The 13,029-nt window shown below is 45.7% G+C and overlaps 1 long non-coding RNA gene across 1 annotated transcript in view; it reads right to left on the bottom strand.

Moving 5' to 3' along the window:
* Positions 1 to 2,142: 2,142 nt before the first annotated feature.
* The window catches only part of LOC137348963 (uncharacterized), a 32,562-nt gene continuing 21,675 nt past the window's right edge, over positions 2,143 to 13,029 (bottom strand). The window contains exon 3 of the long non-coding RNA XR_010969176.1: positions 2,143 to 12,109. This is a non-coding gene — a long non-coding RNA (uncharacterized lncRNA). The remainder of the gene's footprint in view (positions 12,110 to 13,029) is intronic.

The following is a 13,029-nucleotide window of genomic DNA, read 5'->3' as shown; positions in this document are numbered from 1 at the left end:
TGCGTTTCTCCCACCTCAATCAGAATCATATATTTTACTTGGGGGCTTTGTCTTGAGTGGTCAGTCATAACACTTTATTGAAAGCAGATAAATAAAACTCAAATTAAAATACAATTTTCAGCATGTATGATTTACTCCAGCCCCTGCGGTGTCCACTGGTCACAGGAGGCCTCAAGCAAACCAGCAGACACCACGTGCTCCCCTTCCAGGAACACCCTGCCACGAATGTAACCTCGGAAGAGGAGCAGGCAATCAGGGCAGACGGACCCCACGATGGCCCGCTGCCTGGACCAATTGATCCTCACGGAGGATGCGGCAAAAAAAATCTGCTGGCTCTCGTCTCCTGAAACAGTGTGGAATTCCTGCAGAACGCTCACCACATAACTCCCTTCCCTGAGGACTGAGATTGTGAAATCTGCGGAGAGCCCCCTGCTGCCATTGATGTTGAGGCTAGCTATGGATAGCTCCATGTCAAAAGTACCTTGATCCCATCTCCAACATCTTACTATGAGGAGGGAAGTGGAAGTGCTCGTCACCTTCCATTCCCCCAGCTAGAGCATGGCTACCCGACCCGAACCCAACGGGACCCGATGATGTGTCGGGTTCGGGTCGCTCTTCCGGGTCCGGCATTCGGGCTCGGGTCGTGTCGGACACACTCTATCACCACCTCCGGTAAGTGGCTCCAATGTTAATGTACTTTTTGGACTAGAAAGGTTGTTTAGTTACAGTTTTTTTAAGCTTGTGCAGATAAGTAACAAAGTGAAAAACGGAAGCTAGATTAACTGATGGTCGGGTTGGGCGTGGGAAAAAATGAAAGGACTCGGGCCAGGTCGGATGTGGTTCTGCTGGGTCAGGTTTCATTTGCAGACCCGAGCCGGCCTTTACCCCCAGCAACCCAGAGAGGAACACATTGAACCAGTGTCACACAAACTTTTTCACATCCCCGCCCTTAGGCACCTCTTTGCGGACAGCACAGACGGATCAGATGATCAACACCTGATCCGACCATCAGTGTAATTTATTGCAGCAACCCCTGCAGGCCGCAAGGGATCCCAGAGTGCTGCAATGGGGAATAGAGGAGACTCCGTAGGAGGCACAAGGGTGTCCACTGTCTCACTGGTGATGGATCCAATATTGTCCTCTGTGCCCCACACCGAGTCCCCATCGTCCTCTGGGTAGTCACCGCCAGCGGCCAACACACCCACGACACACATGAGGCAGATGTCCCAGCCACGCCAGCTGGTCCCACTTGTGTCACAATCTCACCCCCAGGATCGAAGGTGGATGAGTCCTGCCTGGGCTGCTTTGGGAAAACTGGGCCAGTGGGTGCCAGCGGTTCGGGACCCCCCTCCACCTCTGTCCCCGGGCTGTTGAACGGCCCAGGAGAGATGTTGCTCCCGACTGTGGAAATCCAGACAGAGCCGGGACGAGAGGTGGCGAGAGCAGGCCATTTCCCACCCCACCAGCGCCCACAGGCTCAGCAGGCAGGGCATTATTTACATTAGTGACTGGTTTGGGTACATCCTGGGTGGGACTAGACTTCAGCTGGGAGGGCTGATCCTTGGGAACCTCACTTCCCCTCCACCCAGGGCACCTGACCCAACGGCAGATGGATAGTTGCCTCCTGAGGGGTCCACAGGCTCCCCCACAATAGGCAGGGCCCCACTCCCCTCCCCAGGAATTACCAAACTTACCGAGGCTTATCCCCTCCCCCTGTCCTGAGGATTGTCCTGCCCATGGTTCGAGGCCCTGATGGTGTCAGTTGTGTGGGCAGCCTGAGGACTCAAGCCAGGAGATTGTCCCTGTAATTCAGCAGGAGGGGCACCTCCTCCTCTTATTCCGGGAGGGGTGCTGAGGCACAGAGACCTCCATCGCCATAGCCATCTCCATCTCAATCCCTCCCCCCCTCCCCCCGCACCCTCCTTCAGCCCAGATGTCCTGGGCCTGAGCTCAGCCACTGGGCAGGTAGGCTCCCCAGGATCAGGCCCAGGGGTGAACTCAGGCCCAGGTTGCTGCTCAGTGTCCAGGGAATGCGCCTTTTGATGTTTTGTTTTATGCCGCGCTTTTATACAGCTGCACATTTCATTTAACCATCGCACTGCTAAAACACAAGCTTTAGTCGGGAAATATAACGGGCTGAAGTAAATGACTTTAATTTTAAGCCTGAGGAGTGCTTTACAGTCATAGAAATTATAGAAAGTTTAAGGTACAGAAAGAGGCCACTTGGTCTATCATATCTGGGCTGGCCGAAAAACGATCCACCTATTCTAATCCCACCTTCCAGCATTTGGTCCGTAGCCCTGCAGCTTATGGCACTTGAGGTGCATATGCAGACTCCTTTTGAATGAGTTCAGGGTCTCTGCCTCAACTACCCTTTCAGCCTGTGAGTTCCAGACCCCCACCACCCTTTGGGTGAAAAAATATTTTCCTCATCTCCCCTCTAATTTTTCTACCAATCACTTTCAATCTATGCCCCCTCATCACTGACCTCTCTGCTAAGATGAATAGACCCTTTACCTCCACTCTATCCAGGCCCCTCGAAATTACAATCCAATAAGATTTCCCCTCTGTCTTCTCTGTTCCAAGGAGAACAACTCCAGCCTATGCAATCTTTCCTCATAGCTGCATTTTTCCAGTCCTGGTAACATCCTCGTAAATCTCCTCTGTACCCTCTCTAGTGCAATTACATCCTTTCTGTAATGAGGTGACCAGAACTGCACACAGTTCTCAAGTTGTGGCCTAACAAATGTGTTATCCAGTTCCAGCATAACCTCCCTGCTCTTGTATTCTATACCTCGGCTAATAAAGGAAAGGATTCCATATGCTTTCTTAACCACCTTATCAACCTGTCCTGCTATGTTCAGGGATCTGTGGACATTCACTCCCAAGATCCCTTACTTCCTCTACACTTCTCAGTATTTTCCCATTAATCGTGTATTCGTTTGCCTTGTTTGACCTCCCCAAATGCATCACCTCACACTTCTCCAAGTTGAATTCCATTAGCCACTTTTCTGCCCATCTGACCAAACCATCAATATCTTCCCGCAGCCTACAGCTATCCTCCTCGCTATCTACCACACGGCCAATCTTTGTTTCGTCCACAAACTTCTTGTTTTACGTCCATTTATGTCCAAATCGTTAATATACACCACAAAAAGCAAGGGACCCAGTACTAAGCCCTACGGAATGCCACTGGAAAAAGCCCTCCATCGCTAAAACAGTCATCAACAATTACCCTTCGTTTCCTGCCACTGAGCCAATTTTGTATCCACTTAGCTGCATTTCCCTGGATCCCATGGGATTTTTGTTTTTAACCAGTCTGCCATGTGGGACCTTGTCAAAAGCCTTGCTAAAATCCAAGTAGGCCACACCAACTGCACTACCCTCATCTATCTTTCTTGAACCCTCTTCAAAAAATTCGATCAAGTTGATCAAACAAGATCTTCCCTAAATAAATCCATGCTGACTATCCTTGATTAACCTGTGCCTTTCTAAGTGACAGTTTATCCTGTCTCTCAGAAAAGATTCCAACAATTTGCCCACTACTGAGGTTAGATTGGCTGCCCTGTAATTATTTGGTCTATCCTTTGCTCCCTTTTTAAACAGAGGTACAACGTTAGCAATTCTCCAATCCTCTAGCACCACACCTGTATCCAGTGAGGACTGGAAAATGATGGTCAGACCTTCTGCTATTTCCTCTATTGCTTCTTTGAACAGCCTAGGATACATTTCATCTGGCCCTGGTGGTTAATTAACTTTCAAGGATACTAATCCCATTAATACCACCTCTCTCCCTATGTTTATCACATCCAATACTTCACACTCTTCCTCCTTAACTACAATATCTGCATCATCCCCCTCTTTTGTGAAGACAGACACAAAGTATTCATGAAGAACCACACCAATATCTTCCGCTCCTACACATAGGTTGCCTTTTTGGTCTTTTATAGGCCCTACTCTCTCCTTAGTTATCCTCTTACTCTTAATATATTGATAAAACATCTTTGGGTTCACCTTGATTTTGATTGCCAATATTCTTTCATGCCCTCTCTTTGCTTTCCTAATTTCCTTTTTGATTTCACCCCTCCACTTTCTATACTCCTCTTGGCTTTCTGTAGTATTGAGTTCTCGGTGTCGGACGTAAGCTTTCCTTTTCTGCCTTATCTTACCCTGTAGGCTCCTTGACGTCCATGGGGGTCTATATTTGGCCGTCTCACCCTTTTTCTTTGTGGGAACATGTTTACTCTGAACCCCTTGAATCTCCCCTTTGAATGCCTCCCACTGTTCTGACACTGATTTACCTTCAAGTAGCTGTTTCCAGTCCACTTTCGCTAAATCACTCCTCAGTTTAGTAAAATCGGCCTTGCCCCAATTGAGAACTCTAACTCCTGTTCCATCCCTGTCCTTTTCCATAATTATGTTAAAACTGACTGAATTATGATCACTATCACCAAAATGCTCTCCTACTGCCACTCCTTCCACCTGCTCATCTTCAATTCCTAAAACTAAGTCTAAAACTGTGCCCTCTCTTGTTCGACTTGCTATAATATTGGGCAAAAAAGTACTCATGAATGCACCTCAATGGATTATTTTTTAAAAGTATAGTCACTGTTGTACTGTAGGGAATGCAGCAGACAATATGTGCGCAGCAAGATCCCACAAACAGCAATGTGATCATAGACAGGGAATTAGGTGGGAATTAATAAAAAGATGAGGCAGGACTATACTTAAACAAAATAGTACCACAAGAGAACAGGGTTCCCTCTCTCAGTTTCACAGACAATCTCTCAGCAACATCCAAATACAAGTCACACTTATAAACCAAAGGCTTAAAAGATTAAAACAGTCACACGCACCCTATGTGTGTATCTGTCTCTTTCTCTTTGTGTCTCTTGTCCCTCTCTCTCCCTAACTGTATCTCCTAAATTCCTGATGAAAGGTCACGGCCCTGAAATGTTAACTCCGCTTCTCTCTCTACATTTGCTGCCTGACCTGCTGAGTATTTTCAGACTTTTCTGTTTTTATTTCAGATTTCCACCATCTACAGTATTTGGCTTTTATTCTTCTAAATTCCTATCTAGGTTGCATCTCTGTCCCTCTTGTTCTCCCTCTCCCTCTTTCTGTCAATATCTCTGTCTCTATCTCAGATGTAATTTTAATTGAAATGTACTATGAAATATTTCTGTGTAAGCTTTTTTTTTTAAAATGACATCAGATTGCTGTGTCCGGCATGTTTTTTACATATTAAAGATTTTAAATTGCGAGACAGAGAGAGAGACAGAGCGTCTCTTCCATCATTCAATAAAATCATGGCTGCTGTTCTGTCACCACCCTCCTGCACTTTCAACATATTCTGTGTTTCCCCTAGTATCCAAAAATCTATCACTCGCTATCTTCAATGTACTCAAGGCCGGACAATCCACAGCCCTTTGAGGAAGATGATTTCAATCCTGAGTGAAAATATTCACTGATCTCTGCCCTAAGTGCCTGAAATTTATTCTGACTCTGTCACCCCCGGTTCTAGACTCTCCAACTAGGGGAAACGCCTTCCCAGGATCTACCCTCTCAAGCGTCCTAAATCTTGTGAGCCTAAGTTCCTTGCACGCCCTCTCAGGCAAATATATCCAAAGCTGTTATTAAACACAGCCAGGCTCAACGATCAAAGATCGCCCATACAATTGGGTTTCTGTCTGAGTAGTTTGCTAATTTCATCTCAATTTGATCACAAACAATCATTCCCTATTCCCTAATGCACAGGTTGATGTGCATCAAACTAGCATCCACCGTGGAAATCAAGGTGTCCAATTGCCGACAGGATCCCAGCGTGCAGGCGCGGAGTTGGACTGTATCTGGAGCATGCGCAGTGTCACTTTGATCAGAGCTGCGCGAGTGCTGGAAACATCGCTGCGGGTGAGAGTCGGTGAGTGGCCGGGGAAGCTTCAGAAACACTTGGTGTAGGCCGCAAGCCCCCAATAACCACCTCCAGATTCCGCATCTGCAGCTCCGGGGCTTTTCCTCGGGAACAGGCGCCTGATGAACAGCGACGACACAGAGAATGGGCGGCGCTTCAGGGTCCCAGTGACCAGGACAGAAAATCATTGACTCGTTGATTTGATTCTCACTCTGCACACAGGGACTGGAGAACTGAACCCAGTCAGAACAGAGGGAGGGAGAAAACTGGCAGTGGAGGAAAGAAATGGTGTAGATACTGCGATGGGTCTGGATTTCAGCACAGGGACGAGGGAGTGTGGGACGGGGATTTACAGCTTAGGGGGAACAAGAGAGGAAAGAATGTTCCATCGAAACTAGAATTGTCTGTTCAGAATTTCTACCCTGTACTGATAGTGATGACTTTTATAAACTCCTTTTCCAAGGAGTCAAACTCAAACCAACATGTCACGATCTGACAGATTCACTCAATTTATCAGGACCTGTTTGTAGAATGTGGAAGGAGAAATGTTTCTCTTCTGTCTGTGGGAAAAGATTTCAAATAGCAGTGTGACTCGAAAAGCACCGAGACCTGCAAACAACTGAGTGATTGTGTTCCAGTTACACAGATTGAAAAAAACATTGCACACCATTTACAGCAGGGAGAAATTGTACACGTTTTCTATGTGTGGTCAAGGCTTCAACTAATCATCCAACCTGGAGAGACACAAGGACACTCGCACCATGGAGAAACCACGGAAATGTGGGGACTGTGGCCAGGGATTCAGTTACCCATCTGAGGTCGAAACTAATCGATGCAATCACACTGGGGAGAGGCTGTTCACCTGCTCTGATTGTGGAAAAGGATTCACTCAGTCATCTGCTCTGCTGAGACACCAAATTGTTCACAGTGATAAGGGACAGTTTAAATGCTCTGACTGTGAGAAATGCTTTAAAACCAATAGTGATCTTCTGATACACCAGCGCACTGGCACTGGGGAGAGGCCATTCACCTACTCTGTGTGTCGGAAGGGATTCACGCAGTCAAAGCAGCTTTTGCGACACCAGCAAGTTCACTCTAATAAGAGGTCTTTTAAATGCTCTGACTGAGAGAAGAGTTTTAAAAGCAGAAATTACCTGCTGAGACACCAGTGCATTCACACTGGGGAGAAGCCGTTCACCTGCTCCAGGTGTGGGAAGGGATTCACTCTGTCATCAAACCTGCTGAGACACCAGTGAGTTCACATGTGACTGCAGGGATTGGATTCTGCTGTTAATCACAGCCAGGACTATCATGTTCATTTTGGCAGTTGGGATTTGTTTCTGCTGATGTTATTGATCCCCATAACTGGAGTGGAGTTTAACATTCTGTATAAATATTGCATAAATCAGCTTTGTTTCCAACATGCAGAATGCTCAGTATTTGATGCCCCCAAGATAAGAATCATGGAATGATTCTGGACAGGAGGAATCTATTTGGCCTATCATGTCTGTGCCAGCTTTCTGCAACAGCAACTTGCCTAGTTCCACTCCCCTACATTTTCCCCATAGCCCTGCACATTTTTCCTCTTTAGATAATTGTCCAATTCTCTTTTAAAGGCCTTGATTCAATCAGCCTCCACCACGTGCTCAGGCAGCACATTCCAGACCTTAACCACTCACTGTGTCAAATGGTTTTTCCTTGTCACTTTTGCTTCTCTCACCAAATACTTTCGTTCTTGTGCCCTCTCGTTCTTGATCTTTTCACGAGTGGGAACAGTTTCTCTCTATCTACTCTGTCCGGACCCCTCATGAATTTGAATCCCTCTATCAAACCACCTCTCAGCCTTCTCTTCTCCAAAGAAAACAGTCCTAAGTTCTCCAGTCTATCTTCACAACTGAAATTCCTCATCCCTGGAACCATTCTCGTGAATCTTTTCTGTATTTTCTCCAATGCTCTCACGTCTTTCCTCAAGTGCGGCACCCAGAACTGGACGCAATACTCCAGCTGAGGCTGAACTCGTGTCTTATACAAGTTCAACATAATTTCCTTGCTCTTGTACGCTATGCCTATTAATAAAGCCCAGCATACTGTAAGCTTTATTAACCATTATCTCAACCTGTCCTGCCACCTTCAATGATTTATGCACATATACACCTAAGTCCCTCTGCTCCTGCACCCACTATAGAATTGTACCCTTTTTTTCTATATTGTCTCACTTCACATTTCTCTGCATTGAACTTCATCTGCCACCTGTCTGCCCATTCCATCAACTTGTCCATGTCCTTTTGAAGTTCTACACTATCCTCCTCACAGTTCACAATGCTTCCAAATTTTGTGTCATCTGCAAACTTTGAAATTGTGCCCTGTACACCAAGGTCTAGGTCATTAATATATTTCAGGAAAAGCAAGGGTTCCAACACTGATCCCTGGGGAACTCCACTACAAACCTTCCTCCAGCCTGAAAAACATCCATTAACCACTACTCTTTGTTTCCTGTCACTCAGCCAATTTCATGTCCATGTTGCTACTGTCCCTTTTATACCATGAGCTACAAGTTTACTCATATGTCTGTTGTGTGGCACTGTATCAAATGCCTTTTGAAAGTCCATGTATACATCAACAGCATTGCCCTCATCAACTCTCTCTGTTATCTTCTCAAAAAACTCTAGCAAATTAGTTAACCACAAATTTCCCTTCAGAAGTCTGTGCTGACTTTCCTTAATTAACTCACATTTGTCCATGTGACTATTGATTTTGTCCCAAATTATTTTTTCTAGTTTTTCGACCAAAGTTAAACTGACTGGCCTGTAGTTGCTGGGCTTATCTTTACACCTTTTTTGAACAGTATAACGTTTGCAATTCTCCAGTCCTCTGGCACCACCTGAGTCTGAGGAAGACTGAAAAATTATGGCCAGAGCCTCTGTGATTTCCACCCTCGCTATCCTTGGATGCATCCCATCTGGTCCTGGTGTTTGATCCACTTTAAGTACAGAGAGCCTATCTAATACTTCCTCTTTATCAATTTTAAACCAATTAAATTACTGAAAATTTTACTGAAAATTTTACTGATACTCAACTGAGCCTGCAGTCATTTTATCTTTGTGCTTTTTCTCAATGTTGGTTTCAGCATTCTGGATATCATTAGGTGTTTAACAGTGTGGCCTTTCATGAGGACTGGAGCATAATAACTGGAACTTAACAGAAATAATTGGACACAGATCAATGGCCTCAGTTGTAGAGAATGTGGTTGCTTTAAAGGCAATAATATTGTAGTTGTATCCAGCAGTAGTTGAACTGCCCTGTACGCTACATCCAGGCTCGGAGTTCCCTTGGCATTTTCACACACAGATGTGCAGTCTGGGCACAAACAATTTACGAAGCTTAAAATATTGTGTGGAGTTGGGTGGAAGTGAGATTGTGCTGCCTGAGAACGTGGTGGAGGCAGGTTCAATTGAAGCATTCAAAAGGGAATTAGACAGTTATATGAAAAGGAAGAATCGCAGGGTTACGGGGAGAAGGCAGGGGGATGGAACTGAGGGAGTTGCTCTTTCAGACAGCCAGTGCAGACATGATGGGCTGAATGGCCTTCTGCAGTGTAACAATTCTGAGATTCTGTGGGTCACAGCAAGCAGCATTAATAATCAGAATAAGGAGACTGCCCAGAATGTCAGCTGAACGTCACTCATTTATAAAGGGGTCATACAGTTAAAGGTGCAGACACAGCTTCACCCTTCTGTAGGTTTCTCTTGTGTTATTCTAGTAATACAAAACAAGAAATAGGAGCAGCAGTCGGCCAATTGACCCTTTGGGCCTGCTCCGCCATTTAATAAGATCATGGCTGGTCGGATTGTGGCCTTAACTCCACTTTCCTGCACCCCACCTCCGCATAACCCTTGACTCCGCTGCTTGCCTGTGGGATTGAGGTATCTATTTAAAGGGACAGTATGTGGGAAGCACAAATCAACAAAATGAGGAATTTATGGAAACGTTGCAGGTTCTTCATTATCTACAGATCAAACGTCTTGTATAATTGTACTACTAGTTAACAGACTCCTGTGAACTCCTCAATCTGCGTCTTTAATGCAGACTTTAACCAATTTATTTTACAGAGGCGTTAAAATGGTGGACTGAGATCTCTCTCAAAAAAACGTTAAATCTTTGTAGGATTTTTAGTTATTTTTAGCCTGGAAACCAGAAGTGAAACATCAGGTTTAAGTCAGGAGCAGATCACAGTTTTGCACCAATCTCATTCACCATTGTTCTTCCTGACTCTAAACGTAGTTGTAAAGGAGCCTTCCGTTAAAGGCCTGCTTAAGTCACCGAAAAAAACCTGACCCGATCCCAACGGGACCGCAGCCCGACCTGGCCCGAGTCCCTCCATTTTCCCCCTGGAGCCTGACCCAACAACCGCAACGTTCCCTTCACTTACCTTCCGACTCCCAATCTGCAGCATGAGCGTGATGATGTCATATAGATGTTCACATGCTCACTGTGCAGACTCAGTTTCCCTGCTTGACGTCCTGGACTCGCAGCTTAGGTAAAGTTTTTAACCTTTAACACATACCTTACTGTGTGTGCCCAACCCAGACCCAGCCTGGCCTGGACCCGGCACGAGCCCAAAGGCCGGACCCCGAAGAGCGGCCCGACCCGAACCTGATACGTCGTCGGGTTCAGGTCGGGTAGCAGGCCTTTACCTTCTGTTCTGCGCCCAGGAGCTCTGAACCATGGAAGAGAGCGGCTGGGACACATTTCTTACACACCTCAGCATTAACCCACACAGGGACTTTGCTCTCAGTGAAGAGAGACGAGAAAGACCAAAGTGCCGTTTGTCCATCAGTGTAACCCTGAAGGACTGTGTCCAGGCTGAAATTCTGTTCTTGCCGTATGATCCTCCCCCAGACTGTGCTTTCTGAGCTCCAGCCAGGTGATGTTAAACACTCAGGTAGGAAAGAAAACAATGTGTTTAAAACAAAGCTGATATGTTTCAGTTTTCCAGAATATTAACCCCTATAACTGGGCTGGAGTTTATCAGCAGAAACAAACCCCGACTGAGCAGATGGTAGAGGCAGAAACCCTCATAACATTTAAAAAGTACTTGGATATGCACTTTAAGTGCCATAATCTGCAAGGCTACAGACCAAAAGCTGGAAAGTGTGATTAGGCTGGATATCTACTTGTTGGCCAGCGTGGATATGATGGACCAAATGGCCTCCTTCTGTTCTGTAAATTTCAAGGGTTCTATGATTTCTATGTCAGAATGAACATGGTTCAGTCCTGATGTAACAAATGGCAACAGCAACAGAATCCAACCTCTGCAATCATTTGTGAACTCGCTGGTGTCTCAGCAGGCGGCATGACCGAGTGAATCCCTTCTCACACACTGAGCAGGTGAATGGCCTCTCTCCAATGTGAACTCATCAGTGGATCAACAGGTTCAGTGAATCAATGAATTTCTTCCCACACACGGAACAGGTGAACGGCCTCCTCACTGTGAACTCGCTGGTGTATCAGATGCTTTTTGCTTTTAAAGTTTTTCCTCACAGTCAGAACATTTTACAAGGTCTCATCACTGAACAAATTGGTGTGTTGTGAGCTGTGATGACTGAGTGAATCCCTTCCCACACAGGGAACAGGCGAACGGCTTCTCCGCAGTGTGAATCTGCTCACGTACAGTGAGGTCAGATGATCGCCTGAACCCAGTCCCACAGTGCAAGCACCTGAGCGGTCTCTCGTCAGTGCGAACATGTTGATGACACATCAGTTCCCCAGATTTGTTTTTATAGCACTTCCCAGTCTTGGCACTTAAAAGGTCTCTCATCAGTGTGAACTCACTGGTGCTTCAGCAGGGCAAGAGAAATCAGTGAATCTCTTGTTATAGACAGAGCAGGTTAATCATCTTTCCCCAGTGTGAATGCACTGATGAATTTCCTGCTCAAATGGGTAACTGAATCCCAACCCACAGTCCCCACATTTACACAGTTTCTCCCCGTTGTGTTTCAACAGACCAGATGAACAGCTGAAGCCTTGTCCACACACACACACACACACACGTACAGTTTCTCCCCACGGTGAATGGTGCTTTTCCCTTCCATGTTCAAAGGCTGATGATATTCACATCCTGATGAACTGAATGATTGTCAGATGTTGACGTGATATTTGGTTCGAGTTCCCCGTCTGCAAATTCTCCCCTTCTAACACCTGTAAAATGAATTTAAAAAAGGAAAAGGGAGCATGAGAAAGAACCAAAAAAAAAAAACACACAGAAGCAGTTTGTGAAATTGAGCTGAATGAATCTGGTAATGTTTGGGGCCAGCACTAGAAAAAGTGACCATGAAATCTGCCAGAATGTCGTAAAAATCCAACCGGCTCACAGTCCTTCAAACTGATAGAATCACCATCTATTCTGACAGCTCCTTTAGTTGTAATTCCCTCACAGAATATCTCCCTCTCTGGCAAAAACAAGGCTTCTCCACAGCAGAAAGGAAACTGCTCACCCACCACTCTGAACTCCCAATGATCTGGGATATTGCTGGGAAGTGTCCAGGACAAATTGCTGTTTGTAAGATGAAGGTACATCAGGAGCAGGAGTTAGTGAAGAGGGTGGACGGTAATAACTAAGCAGACTTCCTCACCAGGAAAGCTGCTATGGAAAGGATTCAATGGGATCCACCCAATGCACAATCACTGGTACCGGTACGACAGACTCCAGTTATACCTGATTTAAAAACCTGTCAGGACACTGACCCTGATGTGACTATTGTCAGTCAAAGAGGCCGCACACCACGGGAAAGACTTTCCCTCGTCTCTCACACCAAGTAAGGACTCACTCGTCCTACATGATGAGGTTTTGTTTCACAAGGTTGGCTCTATCTTGACTTAGGTCACATTTTATGCCTCTGAAAAGAATTCATTTTGTTTATGTATCTAATTGGGGGCATGTTTCGGTTTCTCGAGTCCTCGATATGTTACATAATTATTGTTGGTGGTCAATGATGCACCAGGATGTCCATCACCACCTGAACCTGTGTCTCATCCTCTGCCCAAATGAATCCAGCCCTCAACAACTTGTATTTATATAGCGTCTTTAACATAATAAAACATCCCAAGGCACTTCACAG

Source organism: Heterodontus francisci, chromosome 34 (assembly GCF_036365525.1).
Source record: "Heterodontus francisci isolate sHetFra1 chromosome 34, sHetFra1.hap1, whole genome shotgun sequence".
NCBI lineage: Eukaryota > Metazoa > Chordata > Chondrichthyes > Heterodontiformes > Heterodontidae > Heterodontus > Heterodontus francisci.
Note: the sequence above shows the minus strand (reverse complement) of the source record. Positions and strands in the feature narration are given on the sequence as shown.